Source organism: Plectropomus leopardus, chromosome 3, assembly GCF_008729295.1.
Source record: "Plectropomus leopardus isolate mb chromosome 3, YSFRI_Pleo_2.0, whole genome shotgun sequence".
NCBI classification, from domain to species: domain Eukaryota; kingdom Metazoa; phylum Chordata; class Actinopteri; order Perciformes; family Serranidae; genus Plectropomus; species Plectropomus leopardus.
Window position 1 is genome coordinate 32,978,111 of NC_056465.1, and position 21,582 is coordinate 32,999,692.

Genomic DNA, 21,582 nt, shown 5'->3' on the forward strand with positions numbered 1-21,582 from the left:
ATACAGCACAATAAACGTGTGTCCTCTACCTCTGTTTGTAAATTATTGGATCTGCATTTTAAATAGATATAACCAAATTATTTTGTGTATAATTTGCTTGATATACAACTGTTCCATGTAAAGCACTGCAGCAGCGAGAATCAAACAAAATCAGCATTTTTTTATGAGAAAAGTGCAGAAAGATTCACCTTCTCTTTAAAAATGCATAGCACCGTTTCATATTTCAGCTCCCGTCTCTGTTGTGCGATAAGAAAAGTGAGGAATGGCTGCCCATCAGCCTGCGCGGAGGACTTATGAATCAGTATTTCCTATCAATCATCACCAAGGTCGGCCAAGTGTCGGCGCTGGTGAACATACTGTCTGACGCACCCAGGTGGGAGCCGAGCGGGAGAGCAGCATCAGATAAATAGCAGCGATAGGTTACCTTGATGCACGACCTCGGCGGTCTGCTGCGTCAGATAACAAGAGCATTTTGAGCCACTTCTGACAAATACGCATCCAGTTTGAGACAAGAGACTTTGCTATTTATAGCATGATAAAATATAATAATACTCAATGCAAAAATACACTTAAAATTACTAAAGGTGATAGTACTCATTATGCAAGTAAAAGTCCTGCATTGAAAATATTACAGACGTAAAAGTAAGTATTATCAGGAAAATTTACTTTAAGTGTTAAAAGTAAAAGTATCCAGTGCAGACAAATCTTTAAAACACACACACACACAAAATACTCAAAATTATTTAAAAACAGCAGAAGTAAAAAAAATACTCCCAGACTCAAAATTATTGAAAATTTATTAGAAAAAGCAACACCTCAAAAAATATTGTTTTGAAAACCATAACCCTAAAAAAAAAAACATCAAAAAACCTACCATCACAAAAAAAAAAAAACACCCCCAAAAGACCTCAGTGTTTATCAAAAATAGTTGGCAATTTGGTCACTCTTTGTTTGTCACTTGTTTTATGGTCTATGTTTCCATTTTATTCACAAAAAAACCCAACAAAAATGGCATTTACAAAACGCCATATTTTATATACTCTTCTTATGGTTTTTATGCAAAAAAACAACCTTAATTTGTAAATTAACTAAAGCTTTTATTGTCATGGAGTAAAAAGTCCAATATTTGCCTCTGAGCTGTAGTGGAGGGAAAGCATAAAGTAGCATGAAAATAAAAACACTCAAGTAAAGTTCAAGAACTTCAATTTTACACTTAAGTACATGATTAAATGTACTTAGTTTCGTTCCACTTCTCCTGAAGACTGAAGTTCTGCTTCAAACTGTGACATGAAGACAAACCTTGTGACATTTGTTTGTCCCCATCTGCTGGTAGATGAGGGAACCTGCTGAGTCTGACAGCATCACAGCAGCTCCATCCAGTGGACAGAAACGGAGACAGACTACTGCGACGGTAACTGCTGTCTTTACTACATGAGACACTCTAACTCAGAGGATGTTCATATGATATTTCACTTCATAAAAGCTCTTTAATTAGATTTAAGTCAGTAAGTAAAGCTTGATTTATATAAACTCATATACACACAGTTAAAAATATGTCAGTGAATGAATGAAATAATTGAGTTTCAGTGAATTACAATATGGGACACCGTATAATGAGGGACAGACGAGAGCAAAACAAACAGAAAAACATCACACATGGAGCTGCGATAGGAGGAAGCACAGATTTTCAGAGTTTTGTCCATCTGACTTTTACAGTTTCAGTTTATTTTACTCGCTGAGATTATTGTCCTCCTGCTGTCGTGCCATCAGAGAGCAGATGAGGAGAAGTTGTTAAAAAATATTGTTTTTCTTCTCAGTTTTTAAAAGTGTTTTTCTTGGACAAGGGGACTTTATAGCGGAGAGCTGACAGTTGCAAAGACTTGTGCAGAGGGTGAGCGTGATCTTTTCAGCTGCTTGGATATGAAGTACTGACAGTAGAGTTTGGGTTTGTTATTTTACTCGCTGAGTTAATGATCCGGGAAAGATTTGATTTATTCTTAACAGAGAGAAGTTCCTCTGGCCATCGCCTTGTCTTTCAAACAGTGTAACTGCTGTAGATGCAGCTTCTTCAAAAAGATAATATATGAAACTAAATAATGAATAAATATATAAATAAACAATTAACCTAAACAGCCCAGTTACACACCTGTAGCTTTATAACTGTTTAACCGCAACTAATTTAAATAGACTGCAAAATCCTATTAAATATCACATGAATTCACAACCAAAAACAACTTTCAGATGTTTAATTTTGGGATATCGTCCTCCCAATTTATGAGTCAAAAAGTGAATTTCTGTTGCCAGTGCAAACAATTTGGTGTGAATTTATGAACTTTTGCATTTTAGAAAAGAGAGAAAAAAATCAAATCATTACTTTCAAGCAAATGTAACGAGTAGTTAGAGCCTTTATAAGAATGTAGCAGAGTCAAAAGTACAATGTTTGTCTTTCAAATGTAGTCGAGTCAAAGTAATGAGTTTCTAAAACAAGTAAGTAAAGTTCAAATACTCAAAAACTGTACTTAAGTAAATGTACTTTATCACTGTAAACCACTGGCCCTCCTGCTGTGAGGTAACGGTGCTAACCATTAACATAGAAACAAACTAATATTTGCTATTTAACTATATAATGAAGTACTGAAGTATAATGGCGTCCTGACCAGAAAATGTCACACTTCCTCTGTGTGTGTTGTAATCGGAGCTTCTCTGCTCTTTGTGGTGGAAAACGCTCCGCCCGTGTGTGCATGTTAGTGCGTGGGACTCTCCGTGTTTGTGTCCGACTGGCGAGGTAATCACGTTGCTGCTCTGCACTCATACGGTGATTAACGCTGATAACGCCGTCCCAAACCACGGTGGCTGGGCAGCATTGTTGCAGAAGCATGGCGCCCACCCTCTGGTCTCCCCCTCAGGTTAACACTGTCAGCTCTGTCAGCACTGTTGCTGCTGCTGATCTGCGTCCTCCATGTTGAGAACCATGTGCAGACAATCCTGCCCCAGAGTCTGAGTGCGTTCTGAATCGCATACTTTTACTTTTAGTTGGTACTATGGCTGCCCTTACATAGTATGCACTGCTGCATGCAGTATGCACACAAACAGGGCATGCTACTACTTCATAACACTGAACTTTGACCCTCTTACTCATGTATCTGTTACCACGGAGATCAGAGTAAACATCACTCACAGAGCTAGCCAGAGATCAACAGGAGCTCTGCTGTCGTTACTTTGCAGTGTAGTTTAACCCTTAAATTATAACTGCATATATTGTGGATTTAAACATTTTAAATTACTAAAATTAGCCTAGATATGGATTTCTCTGTTATTGTTTTGTTAATTTTTTAATTTTTTGTTGGTAATCCTTATGATTATTTTGTTCACTTAAACAATTAGGCCTAATATATAATACAGTTATATTACTATTCGACTCATCGACATCAGACACTTTAATGCGCTGTCATAATTCACAGCGGCTTCTGTGAGCCGCCAGTGAGCCGTCAGTCAGCCGTCAATCAGCCGTCAATCAGCTGTCATCTCTTTGCAGCTCAGTCTTTGTGACATAATCTGCCGCTGTGCAAAGGGTTATGGGTCAGAATAGCCAGAAAAGCCCCCTGGCGTGCATACTGCAAAATCCAACCAGATATAGTAGAACATCCTGGTATTTTTGGCATATTGCACCTTACATCCTAAATATTTTTCTTGTATACTAGATAATACGGGGGTAGCACAGTCTGAGTCACAGATATGCTCTAAATGTTGCATACGGCTGCTTAAACTGACAGCCAGCAGCAAGTGCTTCAGTTTTGCCCTGGGCATTGCCTCTCAGGCTACATTCAGTGTGCGTCTATACGAGCCTGAAGAGAAGGGCCTGCAGACACAACTCTGAAAGCAAAGTCCCTAAATGTTTTTTTTGATGAAAAGGTTACTGCGGATTTAGTAACAGTCAATATTCTCTTACAAAAATGGTAATTTTTTAACATTAACCAAAGATAAGCTGTAGTGTAGATGCAGTTTAACAATATAATCTGTCATATATCAGGCTCTGTTAAGGAAACTTAACATGATTTCAAATAGGATTAGTGAGTTTATGCTACAGTAGAGGATTACGAAGCTTTTGCATTTTATTTTTTGTCATTTTATTTTTAAAAAAAGGAAGCGCAATAACCAACTCTTTTTGCAAGATAGATGTAGATATAAACCTAACTAAAAGCAGACATTAGATTTTCTCACCCGAAAAAGATATATAATAGTATTACAAAGAAATACTGTGCACACTAACAAACTCTTCTGTATATCATCATAATATTGCTATATTATGCTGTTTGAAGTGTTAATGATTCTTTTCTCACTGGTTCAGTGTGTCAGGAGGGTCAGGAGACCCCGACTGATACTAAACAGCACCTTTGTGCTTTAGTGTTCAATAAAATATATGTAACAGTACAGACTCAGCTGTATTTGGAGCTACATCTTTGCTGCGTGGAGGCAGCGATGTTACTTAACAAAAAACATCATAATTCAGACGACACCAAGAGTGAGACCGAGTCATTGTTTTGCAAGTCACAAGTCTCGAGTCTCAGCATTCAAGACTCAAGTCAAGACTGAGAATGCCCGAGTCAAGTCCCACTCCCTAAACTTTGAGTTTCGAGTCCTAAACAAGAAATAACGTGGTCGTCATCAAATGTAACGCCATTTTAAAGACAAATAAAAATATATCAAATTTAAAGATTATCACTTGTTTGTTAGTTCTTCGGGGTTCTCTCCTGTTATTTAACTGGAAGCTGTCGGATTAGTTTAAACAAAGTAGATCAGGAGAACTAACTGTCGACTTGCTGGGAATGAAAAACATAAATGTAAGCTGACTGAAGAAATGAAGGGAAATAATCTGAGTCATGGCACGCTTTTTAAATGACATACTTTTTGATATTTGGGCTCAAGTCCAAGTGACGTCAAAGTCCAAGCCGAGTCAAATTTGTGACTCAAGTTTGACTTGAGTCCAAATCATGTGACTCGAGTCCACAACTCTGCCAGACACTGATACATTTTGGCTGCACAGAATCCAGACGGGAATTATGTTGCCTTTTTTTCTGCAAATATTAACCAGACTTTTGTGTAACATGCAGTGTTTTTCCCTTATTTCAACATATGAAGGTGCCACGCGTTAACCCTTCGGTGAAAGGGGATTTCTGTGTTGTTAAAGGTCAATGTGGGCGATGATGTTATCGTTATTGGCAGAAGTGATATTTTTTTGCAAAAGGCAAATTAAAATATGATGTTAGTGTTCGTTTTAATCTTTCAGAGAGCGCCTCGTACTGAATACAGCAGCAGACCTGCACAGAGACTTGCCATCGCGTGTAAATTTAGTGTCCCTTTGATCCCGTAGCCGCTCAGTCTCGTCACCATCAGATACCCAACCAGTTTGGACGAGTTCTAACAGCTGAGCTTTATGGTTTTATTGCAGCTCAGCCCACTCACGGCGTAGTACTACAGGGTGGCCCCGGAGGGTAACAACAGGGCAAACAGTTTGACCCTCGGTGGACTGTGCCAGCATGGCAGATACTGTGGGTGGCATCAACTCGGCGACCTCGCAGGCAATCATTGACTCTGGTACCATAACAATTCTCATAAGGAAAACAAAACATTACAGATGGACTCAGTAGGGCAAAGGAGAATACAGTTTAACCCTTTGAAACGCCAGCAAATTGGCTCGAGTTCGTTTAAAAGCATAGGAAGAAGGCAACGAGCATCTTGACAAGAACTGGCCCAAAAATTTGCAGAAAATTAGTAGAAAATAAGAAAAAAAGTTTTCCTTTTTTTTTTAATTGAAAAAAAATGAAGAAAGAAAATGACCAAGATAGTGCTAAAAAATACATTTGTTTCTGTAACATAATTTTAAATATATGATATTTCTAAATATATGTCCCTTGTTTTTTGACAATTTTCAAATTCCCCCCCAAGTTAACTTTCAGATCAATTTCTTGTCACCTTTTACTGATTTTTTTTCTTTCATTTTACATTTTTCATTTTGTCATGTCATGCAAGTTGCTCATTTTGTTTTTTTTAACTTGTTTTTAAAAGAAATTGAGCCATTTCTCTCAGGTTTCAGAGGTTTAAATGTTTGTAAAAGGAATCTAAATGCAACAAAAGAAAATTGATGTTAATCCAGGTGTTCGAGGGTTAAAGCTTCAGACTGGAAAAACCATAATTACAGACATAAATGTAAAGTATTTTGATTAGCGAGTGGGTGGAGGGGCAATGAAAGCAGCGTTCCAAAGGTCAAAGGTAAAACTCAGCTGATCTCTCCATCATATATCGGTCTTCTGAAGTCACATGGTGAGAAACAGTTGCATCAAACCTAATGGGTTAGTCAATAAATAACCAGGAGAATTGTAAAGTCGAGCCACTTTGAGATGCATCTTTATAGTTAACGAACGGTGCGCCGCGCTGTGAGTCGAGCCCTTCTCATGCATACATCGTGTCATATTACTGCGAGCGCTGCGTAGAGGTCAAGGTCAGAACCTCTGTTGGACCCAATCAAATACCTATCACACATAATATATCTGGTTTTTACTGCACAGAAGCTGAGCCTCTTGGCGTCGGTGCAAACTGTCAATTACCAGTAATTTGTAATAAATAGTTATTTAATTAATAATCAACCATGTGCTTCGCCTGCTTTTATGTTGTTTATCTGCAAAATAATTAACCTGTAATTACTGCTGCTGGAATCCAATTATACAACATTTAAATTATTATAAAATTTACAAAAAATAATGAAAACATGACTACAGAATAACACTGCTATTTTAGCTTTTAATACGGAAAGAATCTGAATAGAAACATTTGATTAAATGAATTAAACAATAAATCTATTTGTGATGGTATTTATATACATTTGTTCACTTCTTCACGTGGTTTTGCCGTTTTTCTAAAAGTAAAATAAAATTATTTTCACATTTAATTTTTGTAAAAAAAAAAAATATAGAAAATGAAAAAGAATGAGAAGAGATTAAATGATTTGAATAAAGAACATCATATACTGTATATCATGAATTTATTTTAAACCCAGATTCTGATATTTTTGAAATCAAGAAAGGGACATTGGTATTTAAATGTCAGCAGCCACTGAATACTTAATTTTGAAATTTAACTAACTCTGACTGCATTTGCAATTTCATTGAAATATTTTACTTCGAAAACCATGTTACTGAATTTATTTGCTTGAATTTAAATCAATTAAAATGTAAAATTCCTTGATTTGGATTGTCAGAAGCTGAATTTGAACCTTTTTTTGATGTTCACAAATTCAGATCCAGAAAATTCAAGTTTCATAAGGCAAATCTTTTATTTATTATTTAGATCCAAATTAAAATCTTTTTTTCAAATAATTTAGTAGTTTTTTTTTAAATTTCCAAATCAAAAAAAAAAAAAAGATTAAGGTTGCTCAAAATAAATTGTTTGTTAAATTCAATCAAGGTCAGATCTAAAACTTCCAGTTTCAGAATAAAAAAAAGGTTCCTGCTGCTCAGAGTTAATCATTTGTCTAAAATCAGTCAAAATCTGACCCGGGACAGGACAGGACCTACTCGCCTCCATAGATATTTTACCTATTTTTTTGCAGAAATTTGTGACATAAACAACTTTCAATTGCTTTTGCTTTTGCAATTAATAACTCAACATTAGTGAATAAATGCAAACTGTATTTGTGACTTTCTAACACCTTCATCCAAAGAAATATTTTAAATGCACTTAAAAATGTGTCTGTAAGTCTGATTTACCATATGCATTTAGATCGTTTCATTATTTTGTGTTTAAGCAGACAGCTGGGAGATTTTGTGGATTTTTTTGGAGTATTTTTATTTCTCTCTTTATTTTTGGTGCAGTTGTTTTCCTGAATTCTGCCTGAGCGTTCATTATTTTATTGGCCGTGTAGTAAAGCCTTACAGTATAATGACAGTTGGTTATGAGCTGTTGTTTTGAAGCCAGATGATACTGGATCACTTTACAGTATCATCTTAAGGCAAATTAAGCAAATTGAAGTTGTTTTTTTTCTTTTTTGGTTGTTTATTTAGTAGAAATAACTGCTAAGATTTTGTTTGTCAGTTTGTGATAAAAGGAGCCGGAGACGAGCATGACAGGCTCTCCAGACGTGCATCTAAGAGGCCCCGAGGGATCTAAATCTGGGGAGCGTCTCTCACATAAAACTACCTCTGATGACCAAAGTAGATTAAATGCATCATGTGGGACTCTTCAGGCTGTCTTTGGAGTTCAATTTCAGAAGGAAACATCATCTCCTAAGTGTGTGTGTGTGAGTATGTTTTGCTGAAACACAAATACAAATCCCACATTTGCCATAAAACCAGCCATTGCTCCGAGGCCAATTTAGGTAAATATTCCATAACATACATGTATTATCATCCTCACTATCAAAAGATCTGCCCTGAGTCTTTAAAGCTGAACCCACTGAACTCTTCTTAGTATCGCACTAAATCTACAGTGATTATTTTATTGCGCTTTGGGAGTACCTGAAACATCATCCAAGCTTAATCATTGACTCAAATTCACACCATTTATTTTAGATGTAATATGCGATGTTGTTACAGTCATATCTCTGCCGTATCTCTCGCTATAAACTCAGACTAATAAGCAATAAATGTGCCTGTGTGTGTGTGTGTGTGTGTGTACACATGCACAAACACATGCATGCTCAGGCCTGTTTAAAGATAGCAGGTAGGGATAATGCGTAGAGATACACATTAGTTGTTTATGTTACAGTTATGGTTATAAATACTCACATTGGTGAAATTGCAGTAAAATGCACAAATAGTAAGATGCTCCAGTGTGACACAAAACCAGTCAGTCCATCATAATTAATTTACCTTTTAATTTACAAACAGAGGCATTGTAGTTGTGGGAAAAAAATCCATTTAATTTAATTTATTTTATTTATGAAGCCCGTTATCACAAATAACAGTTTGCCTCGGAGGACTTTACAGCATGTGACATCCCTCTGTCCTTGGACCCTCACAGCGACAAAGGAAAAACTCCCCCCAAAAACCCCTTTAATGGGGGAAAATGGGAATGGTTAACCAAGCCCCCCCCCCCCCAAAAAAAGTTAAATGAAAAGAGTGGTTTTGTGTACAGTTTTTCATTTCTAAGTAATTAGTGTCTTAATTAAATTAAAATTGTTTGAATAAATCACTTGATAGAATGAAATTTGTATTAAAAAATAGTAAAAATTCTGAATCCCTTCTCACCCCTCAAAGGTACAAAATGGTTTAATCCGCCCTTTGTCGTGTCTTTTCCCACAAACCAAATTTTTAACACGTAATTTCAAAATGCACATGAAGAGACATGGACCCAGACAGGAGGGCTGGGGGGCCACAGGGACTGCTCATGCACAGGGCACAGAATTTGGTGCTACGCCCCTGATTTCAGACTAAATTTTAAAGAATAAGTAAATTTAAAGTGTTAAAGAGTTCCTTTTGCTGAGCCCCTCATTAAATGTATGGTCCTTGTGCATACAGAAGTTATTTGGATTTACTTTTAATATTGTTCTATTTAAATGTCCAGAAGTATGAAGTGTTGGGGAGTAACTAGTTACAGGTAATTAAATTATAAAATAAATGTATATATAATAAAAATACAGTTGTTTATTAAAATGTTGGTGATTACAAACAGCATAAAGTTGATAAAATATGTCATTCTTTCTGTTGCGATGCATCTTTTGCTCTGTAGGAATACACTTTTTTTTTCTTACTTTGAGTCACCTAAAAGTAGACTCTGATGTAAACCTTGGAGATTTTAAAAACAGGATGAAGGAACTTTTTAACAATGAATGCACATGTCTGCTTTCTGAATGCTGCTTATTGGCAGTTTTCTGTTTCATGTTGCTGGTGTGTGAATTTTTATGTTGCTTGTCTCAATTTGTGCTGTTGCTCTTTTTCACAGTTAAATAAAGATTAAATAAAATAAAAAATTTAAAAAAAAAAAATATTTCTCAAGAAAATAAACATAAAATGCAAAAAAATTTTAAAAAACATGCATTATTTAGAGTGAAAGTATCTGGTGAAAAATTTGCAACCAAAAAACTTTTCCCACAGAGAACAATTTAGAGGAAATGCATCTTAGTGTTCCCTGTACAACCACCAGGGGGCAGCTCCTTAGAAATGACTACAGTATTAAACTATGGTCCTCAGTCTGTGCTTCTGGTTACCTGTGGCTCAGACTCAGTTTATACCTAAAATATGGATTATACACATATACAACAGTTTTATTTTATCACTAAATCCGACCAACATGTTGTTCTGAAAAAAATAATGATGATAAAAGAAAAAAGAAACTCACACAAACTACAGTTTTCCTGTCTATTTCCGAATCAGTATATATAATGTGTATTAATTCACATAACAAAATCATCTCTTCGCTCTTTATCAAACCCTTTGTGCCGCACATGCAGATGCACCGTCCAGCCTCCTGTACTCTGCACATTTGTGCGCGACCTTTGAACTGAGAGCAGCGCGTGTGCTCGCTGCAGCGCTATAAAAGGCGCGCGCAGTGTGCAGGAGAGCAACAGGTAACTCAGGTGAAGCCTCCCGCTCACCGCTCACAGCTCCGCTGCAGGTGCGTATCCCGCCGCCATCCACGCGCTGCTCAGGGGCCGCGTGCTCACAGACAGAGACGTATTATCGTAATCGAGGACATTTGTAAAAGTGATTTGGGGATCGAGGGAGCGCGGGAGAAAACTGTGAGAGATGATGCTAATATTTTGGTATTTATGTGATGTCAGAGAGTCCTGAAGGTGATATGGTGTTTCTTTTGTATATATATATATATATATATATATATATATATATACAGTATATATATATATATATATATATATATATATATATATATAGTTTGTAGTCTAAAATCCTTGCATTGAAAAAGTCATTTTATGTTTTAAAAGGTGATCTGCACATGAACACAATTTGTACTTCTTCAACTTCAGCTTTTGCTCCCCCTGCTACTTCCAATTTTATTTTGTACAATTACATGTATATGACTTTTTTTATGTGATTATTTGACTTTTTCGTCCTCAGACAGTCATGGCTCCAAGACCACAAGTGGGGACTGATTCCCCCCCTACTCTCGGTATGTTCTTTTCTTTGGGTACTTGCTCAAACTATTTTCAGGGTCTTAAACACATTGAATAACTCAAAATAAAAAAAAAGCCTTAGTTGGTGTTAAAATGCCTTTGATAAATATTTCAAAAGTCAAAAAATTCTCAGGCATGGGATATTGGATTTTTTTTTTTTTATTTTTTATTTTTTTTGATGTTGCATTGTAAATGCAAAATGTGAAATCTGCCATTTTTTCTCGTATGACTTTTATGTTACAGTAAGTTTTTTGGCATAATTTCCCTTTAGCAGGTTTAGTTGTTGTAAAATTGGTCTTAAATATAATTCTAAGTGGCATTAAAAAAAGTCCTGAAGATTTAAATAAAACTTGCCTTAAGCTGAAGGTGTGTTGCTGCCACCCTCTCTAACATTCCCTCCTTTTTATCTCCGTTAGATGACAAAAACTCAGACTAAAGATGTGGCCATCCTGCCGGCTTACTCCACCGTGGACCTTGTAAACGAGGAGTCAGAGGATCCCTGGGATCTCCCCGAGCTCAAAGACACGGGGTCAAGTGGTCAGGTGAGGCACCTGTGCCATTCTCTGCACGGCGTGTTCACCTTTACAAAACCTGGCTCTGATTCAGCGCTTCATTTTCCTCTTACAGATCTGGACACAAAGGGGAAGATTATGAGAGTGCTGTCGGCTCTTGTGAAGACCGCTCTGCTGCTCGGACTCCTCTACCTGTTTATCTGCTCGCTGGATGTCCTCAGTTCGGCTTTCCAGCTAGTTGGAGGTAATTAAATATCTTTATCACCTCCCATCACTGCACATTTAGTTTATTTGCCTGGTAATGTCAAGTCCGACAGAGTGCTGCTTATGTAATGTGCATGGAGAGCTGTGTTTTTTGACCTGAGGGTGTGTGTGTGTGTGTCTGTGTGTCTGTGTTTGTCTGTGTGTGCAGGCAAAGCTGCTGGTGACATCTTCCAGGACAATGTTATATTGTCCAACCCTGTGGCCGGGCTGGTGATCGGGGTGTTAGTCACAGTGCTGGTGCAGAGCTCCAGCACCTCCTCCTCCATTGTGGTCAGCATGGTCTCCTCTGGATGTAAGCAGCAGCACGCACACACACACGTGCACTTTGCATTTGTCGACTTTGTTTCTCAGAAACATGCATGCATATAAAGTGCATTACACATTAACCCTTTTAAACCTGGATCAGTTTTATTGTGCTGCGTTGAGACGCCTTTCACATATATTTAAACATTTGAAACGTGTGCAGATTAGTTCTATTTCTTTTACTCATTGAAGAAAAAGCAATCAGCAATTTGGAATTAAACTTCCGGCAAATTATAAAAATGACCCTAAAAAAATATTTTTTTTTTAGTTTAACAACACAGTGCTCTCCACATTCTCAAAGACAAGAGACAAACAATAAAATGATAGTAATAATAATAATATTAATAAATAAATACAGAACAACATTGACAATAATTTAAATAAAGAGAAAATAAAGGAGAAAAAAACACCATCTATATAAAAAAGGCAGATACATTAAGAAAGATTCTCTCAAATAGACCATCATCCCCCTTCATTCATGCCGTTAGTCTTTTTAAGGGTGCAACGTTACATGTTTGGCGTCACCTCTGCATGACTGAGGGATGGGTAATTTCCTCTCACTTCTATCCCTCAGTGCTGAACGTGCAGTCTGCGGTGCCGATCATCATGGGCGCCAACATCGGAACATCCGTCACCAACACTATTGTGGCTATGATGCAGGCAGGAGACCGAAATGAGTTTCGCAGGTAAATCAGAGCATGTGATGATAAAGAGAGGACTAATATAACATTGTAGATAAAAATAATAACTGCAGAAACAGAGTTCAACACTTCGTTCTTTCACTTTTAGGGCCTTTGCCGGAGCTACAGTCCACGATTTCTTCAACTGGCTGTCCGTGCTGATTCTTCTGCCCCTGGAGGTCGCCACAGGTGTTCTGTACAAACTCACTCACCTCGTGATCAAATCCTTCAACATCCAGACCGGAGAGGACGCCCCCGACCTGCTCAACGTCATCACAGACCCTCTGACCGAAGCCATCATCCAGGTAGAGTCAGCGACTTTGAAATTATCCAAAAATATGCAACATTAACACTTCAGCTGGGTATTACTTAGAAAATTACGATACCAGTACCCTAAATCCATTAACACTTTAGCAAATAGGCTTGATTTCTTTAAGAAAAAAATGTGAAGAAGGTAATGAGCAACAAAAGAAGAAAGATCGTGAAAAAGTGCTTAAAAGTCATAAGAATTCTGGAAGATAATTTTAAATATATAACTATGATCATTAAGAATATAGTTTTTCCGTAGCTTTTTTCCCTCAAAAATTTTTTATACTAATTTTGCAATTTGTGGAACATTTCTTACCAAGTTGCTTATTGCCTTTTTTCTGAAGTTTTTGAAAAAAATTGCATTATTTGGTTTAAATACTCGTGAAAGGTGTCTAACATCTATTTTTTTTTTTAAATAATTTACCTAATCCCTTGTCTTAAACTCACCATGATGGGAATTAAGGCAGTGGAATCTCCCATATGCAGAGTGAGAAACACAAAATCACCAACAAAACATATCCAAAGTGTCAGTTTTGGGTATTTGTACAATAAGCCTTAAATTCATACCTGAGTAATTAAAAAAAAGTATTAAAAGTATTACACTGAACTTGGTGGTGATATTCCTTAAACCAACTTCAGCTCACTTGGTTTTACACGGGACACAAACACTTGTCTCCTAGGGGAAAGTCCTGTTTTCCTCATCCACTATCCAAACCTGCCTCATTACAGGGACTACTTCCTTATTTACTCCCGTCAGTGCATTGGTCACATGATCACATCCGTCCTGATTACATGGATTATACACGACTTACTGGCTCATGATCACATAGGTTATCTACAATTTTGGTGCACTACTTTCTGCAGGAAAACATTCAAATAGTGCATGAGAACAGCCTGAACATTAACATAAAGAACTTTCTCTAACATGTTTTTATTTTGTGTTTTCTTAGCTGGACAAATCCGTCATCACTGGCATCGCCACCGGTGACTCAGCAGCCAGAAACAAGAGTCTGATCAAAGTGTGGTGCAAAAAAGAAGTAAACACGGTAAGAAATCAACAAGAGCTGCATCACATGCATAAATTATTAGTTTGCCGCACATGGAGCATAACACAGCAGCAGTAAAAACACCTGATAAAGCTATGGTTAGCTCTGCTTTCTCCTGTTAATGATTGATATTGTCCGTCTTGTATTGTGACCACAGTGATCGTGTTGTTAGATCATGCTTTGAAGGTGTGTTATTTTATAAAAATGTTAAGTATGATCATTTGAAGATTATCATTAGCATTGATTTGAAGCTGTTTTTGTCCTGTTTCTCTCAGACTTACTGGAACGAAACAGTGGTGAACTGCACTGCCGGTTCCGTGTGCTGGGAGGAAGGAAACCTGACCTGGACCCAGTTGAATTCGTCTTGGATCGATTACCAAGAGAAATGTAAGCGTGCATCAGTGAATAAACCACGGTCGGGGGGAAAAAAGAACATTTACAAAGCAATTTGGATTATCTGATCCGCTGGAGCTCAGTGATATACGAGACACAGCAGCCCCCTTCACCCAGACCCTCTGAAGTGCGGACAATGACTACCTTTGAGTCGTTACAGTGACTCAGCTAATGCCCTCTCTTGACCCGTCTACCTGCTCAATAGCTCTATTCATGCTGCCTCGTTGAAGCACCTGAGTGCCACATGACCATAAAATGTTCAAAGTATGCTGCCCCCAATAAAGTAAATGCCTTTGTTTTGTTTTGAAAATTGCATGAAAGTCAGTTTTATCAGCTCCATTTATCAAAGAAAGGTTTGCTCTAAAATGAGTCATGCACACGAGGCTACTTTTAGCCGTCACATAATGCTAGCCTCGGGTGGACGCTTTAATGCCAATCATCTCTCTGACCGCCGGTTACAGGCACTCACCTCTTCGCCAATGCTAATTTGCCGGACCTGGCGGTAGGCCTCATCCTCCTGGCTCTGTCTTTGCTCATCCTCTGCACCTGCCTCATCCTCATCGTCAAGCTGCTCAACTCCATGCTGAAGGGACAGGTGGCCGTGATCATCAAGAAGGTGCTCAACACAGGTAAGCAAAAAAAAACCCCAAAAGATTTCCCCCCGTGGTTTCTCCTGCCTGTTTGATAGTCAGCACATCTGCACTCGGTGATGATGCTTGATGAGCAGCACAGGTACAGCCTCCCTGGTGCTTCTGGCTCGTCACCAGGTGCTCCAGTCCTGTTGCGTGACGAAGAAAGCTCAGACACAATTACTGTAGTGATGAAAAAACTCCTTGTTTGCTCTGGTGGTGAGGTTGTAATGTGTGCAGTCACACTGTGATCGCTTCGTCAGGTTTATTGCTCACCTCCTGTGTCTCCGTTTGACTGCAGACTTCCCTTTCCCTTTCGCTTGGGTTACTGGATACATTGCGATTTTGGTGGGAGCGGGATGACCTTCATCGTTCAGAGCAGCTCCGTGTTCACCTCCGCTATTACTCCTCTTGTTGGTAAGTTGTTATTTTTACAAGCTGTGTTTTCTTTTCTTTTTAAATAATACATAATTTTATAATATCGACATACAGCAGACTCAACCGATTAATTTAAGACAACACACAAATTAAAGACAATACACAGCAACACAGTACACCTTTAGATTTCAGTCTAGCCTTGCAAATTGTAAGCACTTTCTTTAATCAGTTAATCAGTAAAATTAACATTTGATTAATAGATATATACAAATTATAACAATAGCTAAACAGAGTTTACAAATGTGCTCTGACAAACAAAACAGAAATGGGATACAGAGATACATATATAACAAAGGAAAGCCAACAGTCCCTTTGAACACAAGAAAGAAGAAACTAGGATAGATTTAGGATCAAATTAAAACCAGAGGACAAATATTGCAAGATGCAGGTCGCATAATATCAATATGCAATAATACAAAGAGATAGAACAACAAAACAACAATAACAGAAACAAAAAAGCAATCAAACCACAAATAAAAGGAAATAAAAAAGATAAAATATTAATTAAAACAATGAAATAAGTAAAAAGAAATAAAAATATATGAAAAGGAAATAAAGCGATATCATCATAAAAGCAAGTCTATAAAAAATGGGTTTTTTGAGAAGTGATTTAAAAGAAATCACTGATTCTGAAGACCTACGAAGAATTATTTATTTAATTTTTCTCAATTCATTGGAGGTAAAACTCGTTCTAACACAATTTTACCACTTCTTTCCAGTCATCCTCCACATATGCATTGTCCAGCTGTATTTTCTTAAAATCTTGTTATCATTTTTTAATGATAGCGTTATTTACATCCTGTCAATCTTCTTTCTCCAGGTATTGGTGTCATCAGTCTCGAGAGAGCTTATCCGCTGACACTGGGGTCAAATATTGGCACGACAACCACCGCTATCCTCGCTGCCATGGCGAGCCCTGGAGAAACACTAGCCGACTCCCTGCAGGTAAGATGCAGCACAAAGTATTTGCCTGTTTTTAGGCGGATTACGATCAGAATCATAACTAATGACTATTTTCAGCAACATGCATACGTATGGTTACTTTTCACCTGTGTATTTTATATTTTTTTGTTTATTTATTGAAGATTAGTTTACTGTACTTTGTAAAGCAACCTTGAATCTCTTTAAAGGCTTTATATAAATCCAAGCTTTTTTTTTTAATTAATTTGAATAATTTGCTAAATATTGAATATTAACCACTCAGCTGAACATGGTAAACATATCCGCCAAGCATCACCTTGCGAGCATCGTCAGTGTCACCATGTCAGCGTGTCGATGTTAGCCCTCAACTCTATTGTTTAATATTTTCTTTGACGTCTGACAGTTATATTTTTGTTTGACTGTTACATGTGGTTTGTTTTCTAGATTGCACTTTGTCATTTCTTCTTCAACATCATGGGTATCCTCCTCTGGTATCCAATCCCCTTCATGCGGGTGCCCATCAGGTTGGCCAGAGCGCTGGGGAACCGTACGGCCAAATACCGCTGGTTTGCCGCACTCTACCTCTTCCTGTGCTTCCTGGTTTTGCCTCTGTCTGTGTTTGGCCTGTCGCTGGCCGGCTGGAAGGTCCTGGTCGGCGTCGGCGTGCCCATTATTGCGTTGGCTATCATTGTGATCATTATCAACGTGATGCAGAATCGCTGCCCCCACTTCCTGCCCGAGGTCCTCCAAAACTGGGAGTTTTTGCCCCGGCCCCTGCACTCCATGGCGCCCTGGGGACAGAATGGTGACCTCGACTTTGGGCTTCTGCGGCAGACACTGCTGCTGGTGCTGCAAGTGCTGCAAGTGCTGCAGGAGCTGCGGAAAAACAGACGAGGACGAAAAGATAACGGGGAACAAAAAGAAGAGTCTGGAGATGTATGATAATCCGGCCATGTCGAGAGACGAGGACACATCGGATGCTGATAAAGCGACACAATTTTAATATTATTAAGTTAAATTTATATCTATAACTCAATGCAATAATGTATTAGTCACACAGCTCTCAGGTTGCGGTATGCTCATGATCCCCACTAAGCACTGTCGTAAACGCTGTCTATCACCACCGTGCTGGAGACTGTGAGGTGTTGGACGTGTTGTTGTGAACCTGCCGTTTCTGGGCGTCTGATGTTTATTTTATTATGTCTTAAATTTATTGTTCAGACTCACTATCTGCTATAATATAACTATGGGTGGTATCGAATGTCATGACTTGTTTTTGTATTTTATATGACGTGTGAGAGGTCGTTGGTTTTTTTTTTCAACTTTGTAACGTTAAAATTTTAAATATGTTTAATGTAGCATTTAATATATTTGTTATTCTTCAGTATTTAAAGGAACAGTGTTGGGGATTTAAAGGCATCTATTGTCAGAAATGGAATTTAATATTCATAATAGCTTAGTATGAGCCGTTTATGTCTACATAGGGAGCGGGTCCTCCTTTAGAGTCTGCCATGTTGTTTCTACAGTGGCCCTGAATAGACAAACTAAATACTGACTCTGGAAAGACCCTTTTTACATATTTATGTTGAAGTGAAGGCCGATGTTAGTTTTTCATGCTTGGAGGGGAGGGGACGGGGTATTCAGTTGATTGCAACCTACAGCATGACCACTAGATGCCACTAAATCCTACAAACTGCTCCTTTAAGACTCAATAATATTTGTAAATTAAAAATTTATTATTTTTAAACTAGAGTTTTGTGACTTTTTTCACCTGGCACATCATTTTCACACAGATAACACAAGTTTGGTATGAATGTTTATAACTGTTTGTTTACCCTTTAGTTATTTGTTTGTGCTGCATTCAGAAACATTTCAAAAGCATTTAAACCTCTGAAAGATGATAAAATTGGTTTGATTTCTTTAAAAAAGGGGGGGGGTGGGGGGGGGGATTTGTTAAAGGTGAAAAATGAGAAAGAGGAAGAAAGAATTATTAGTTTTTTTAAGCTAGGGGAAAAATATAATTCTAATAATCATTATATTGCATTTAAAATTATGTTACACAAAGAATATAGAAAAAAAGATTTATTATTATTATTATTATTTTTAAAAATCCACTTTTTCCAGGCCATTTCCTTTCCTTTTTTAAAATACATTTATGCAGTTTTCTTGATAATTTTCTTGTATTATTTATTTTATTTTTTTTTACTAATTTCTTGGTAATTTTGGGTATGTTGCGCATTGTCAATTTTCTGGGGTCTCAAAGGGATAATCAATTCATTTGATAGTCAGCTTTGATAATCCTGGTCGTGCGTGTGTTTTGCACATGATAGATCAGAAGATTTACTGGTTCCCTGTAAGGGTGCTCAGTAAAAACAACTTCAAGTAGCAAATAAGATGTTTTTATATCTGATTTTCCTTTGAACAGTAAGTTTGTGACTTCACACTGAAGCATGGGCAAAGTCTGTACTGTGTAATTGGAGCAATATCATCCAGATAGCTCGTGATTACATTTAGTAAGCAGTTTTTTTTAGTTTGTGTGAACAAAAGAAATGACCGGTGCAATTTTTTTCAATACTCTATTCAGGATACACAGAAAAGAAATCCAGGACTTTGACAATACGTATAATTGAGGAAGAAAACATTAAAAAGCCTTTGTTGTAGTAGCTAAATTATTAAAAGAGCCAACATGTTTTTACCACTGCTGGTCTTTGTCAGGATTTTAAAAACCTTTAAAAAACAGTTTAGAAAACATGTTGCCTCTTTTAATGATGCAGCCACTACAAAAAATGCTTTTTCATATTTTCCTCCTCATTTGGTGCCTGGATTGCCTTTATATCCTTCTGTTTCCAGTTTGCCATGAGCTTCCCACACAAGGTTTTGATCCATGTTTGTCAGAGCAACCCATTTTAAAAGTTGAGGCCTCAATACGGCCATTAACCCTTTGAAACCTGGATCGACATCACATTTGTGCTGCATTTAGACGCCTTTCACAAGTATTTAAATCTGTTGGACTCTGAGTAAATTGGTTTGGTATCTTTTTAAAACATGGGATAAAAGGAAATTAGCAACTTGGCAAGAAATGTTCTGCAAATTGCACGAAAATAGTAGATTAATAATAATATTATGATAATAATGATATTTATCAATGTTTAATATTATTTCACAGAATTATTATAATTGTAAGCCTTTTTTCAGGTATTTTTTCTGTAAGTTTTTGAGTGTTTTCCTTCCTGATTATTATTATTATTATTAGTAGTAGTAGTATTTATTTTATTTTATTTTATTTTATTTTTAAAATAGTTTTTAATTTTCTTGTACTTTTGACCAATTTCTTGCAAATTTTTCTGTCATTGTTTTATTATTACGTTTTTCATTGCCTTCTTCCCATGTTTTTTTTTTGTTGTTTTTTTTAAAGAAATAAGGCCAATTTGAACAGGTTTCAAAGGGTTAACCTAGATGTGCTGTTGTCTTTTGACCTTGTGAGTCCAGTCAAAGTGTCTGCTCCTCCCACGCTGCTGACGGTCCAGGAGCAGCAGTGGACTTCTCGTACTGGACACCGAGATAAAAGGGAGACTTTAGCCACATATTGTTTTATTTATTACTTAATTATCACTCTGTGTAATTTATGAGGGCAGTGGTCAATGTTGAGTTATGTAATTTATTTCAGGACAATGTTGAAAGACTTTCAGCTGTATAGTATGGCTTTGTATTTTTTTTTATTTTCATGCCAAATGAGCTGTTTATTAGATAATTGCCATTTTCAGAATTTAACACATTTATATCATAATACTTAGTTGGCAGCTTTAAAGAACAGCTTGTTTTTTCGTCACATAGCGATTAAACAATGTGATGATTTAGTGAGTGCATTGTTATCAGAAAACAACAAAGTGCCACACTGCTCAGTGAGCAACATTTGAGAAGCTGACTGATGAACAGAGTCAGTTCTAATCCACAGCAGCTGGTATGAAAATAGTCTGTGTGTGTTTTCAGAGTGTCAGATACTGGAGTTCATGTGAAGTGTAACCCAGTTTTATCTGCAGTTTTCTTCAGTTTTGCCACATTTCTACTTCAACCACAGGCATGTTTCAGGTAGTTGCACAACTCAAAAGGCAAAGACAGAACAGTGGAGCACTGGAGGGACAGATTTTAATACCATGATAAAATACAACAGTGTATAAAACAGTAAACACAAGCATTGAGCCATGTCGTAAAGCAAACTTTGCAATCCTTTAGGTGTGTTTAACTTTAGTTGAATGTTGAATTAATGTCTCCAGTTTCACCATCCATCAGAATCCTTCATCCACAAAAGCTGTCAGCGTTTTGCAACAAAGATATCAGAGGTGTGAGTATAGCTGACTGGGCTTTGCCCTCCACAGTCCAAACATGGAGAAATTGTTCCGGAGAAAGTGTTTTTCCTGATAAACAATCTGAACAGCATTTTCATACACACAAAATGGGAATGCAATCATAGAGGGATTACTGCATGGGCCAAGTGGTCATGTGCCTCGGACTCTGCAGCTAAACAGGGCTTGGTGTTAAGATTTATGAATATTTTTAGTTGTTTTATGTTTTTAAAAGATTATGAAATTGTTTGAATGGCTTGTAAATTAGACTATTGTTTATTTTTTAAATTCAACTTTATTCAAAAAAGTAAATAATACCGAATCAGACATCGCAGAAACTACATATTGTCAAAAACACAATTGATAGCCTTGTATCAAACAACAACACAGGCGCAGACAGCATTTTAAAATCATGCAGTCGACATATTACCAAATAGCAGGTTTTAATTATGTATTCTATATGCACTTTTATTATTATTCACATTCCACAGCATTACACTAAAATAAGAATGGTAAAACAAATAAAATCTAGCATTTCTTTTTTTTTTTTATTTCACAGATTGGAAATTTACCCAGGAGATTCAAAAGGTTTATCCTGAAATTAAATGAATTTACATTA

General features: G+C 37.0%; 1 pseudogene; it reads left to right on the forward strand.

Annotated features, from left to right (window-relative positions):
* The first annotated feature begins 11,075 nt into the window (after positions 1–11,075).
* On the forward strand, positions 11,076–17,666 carry LOC121940987 (annotated as a pseudogene).
* The last annotated feature ends 3,916 nt before the right edge of the window (positions 17,667–21,582 follow it).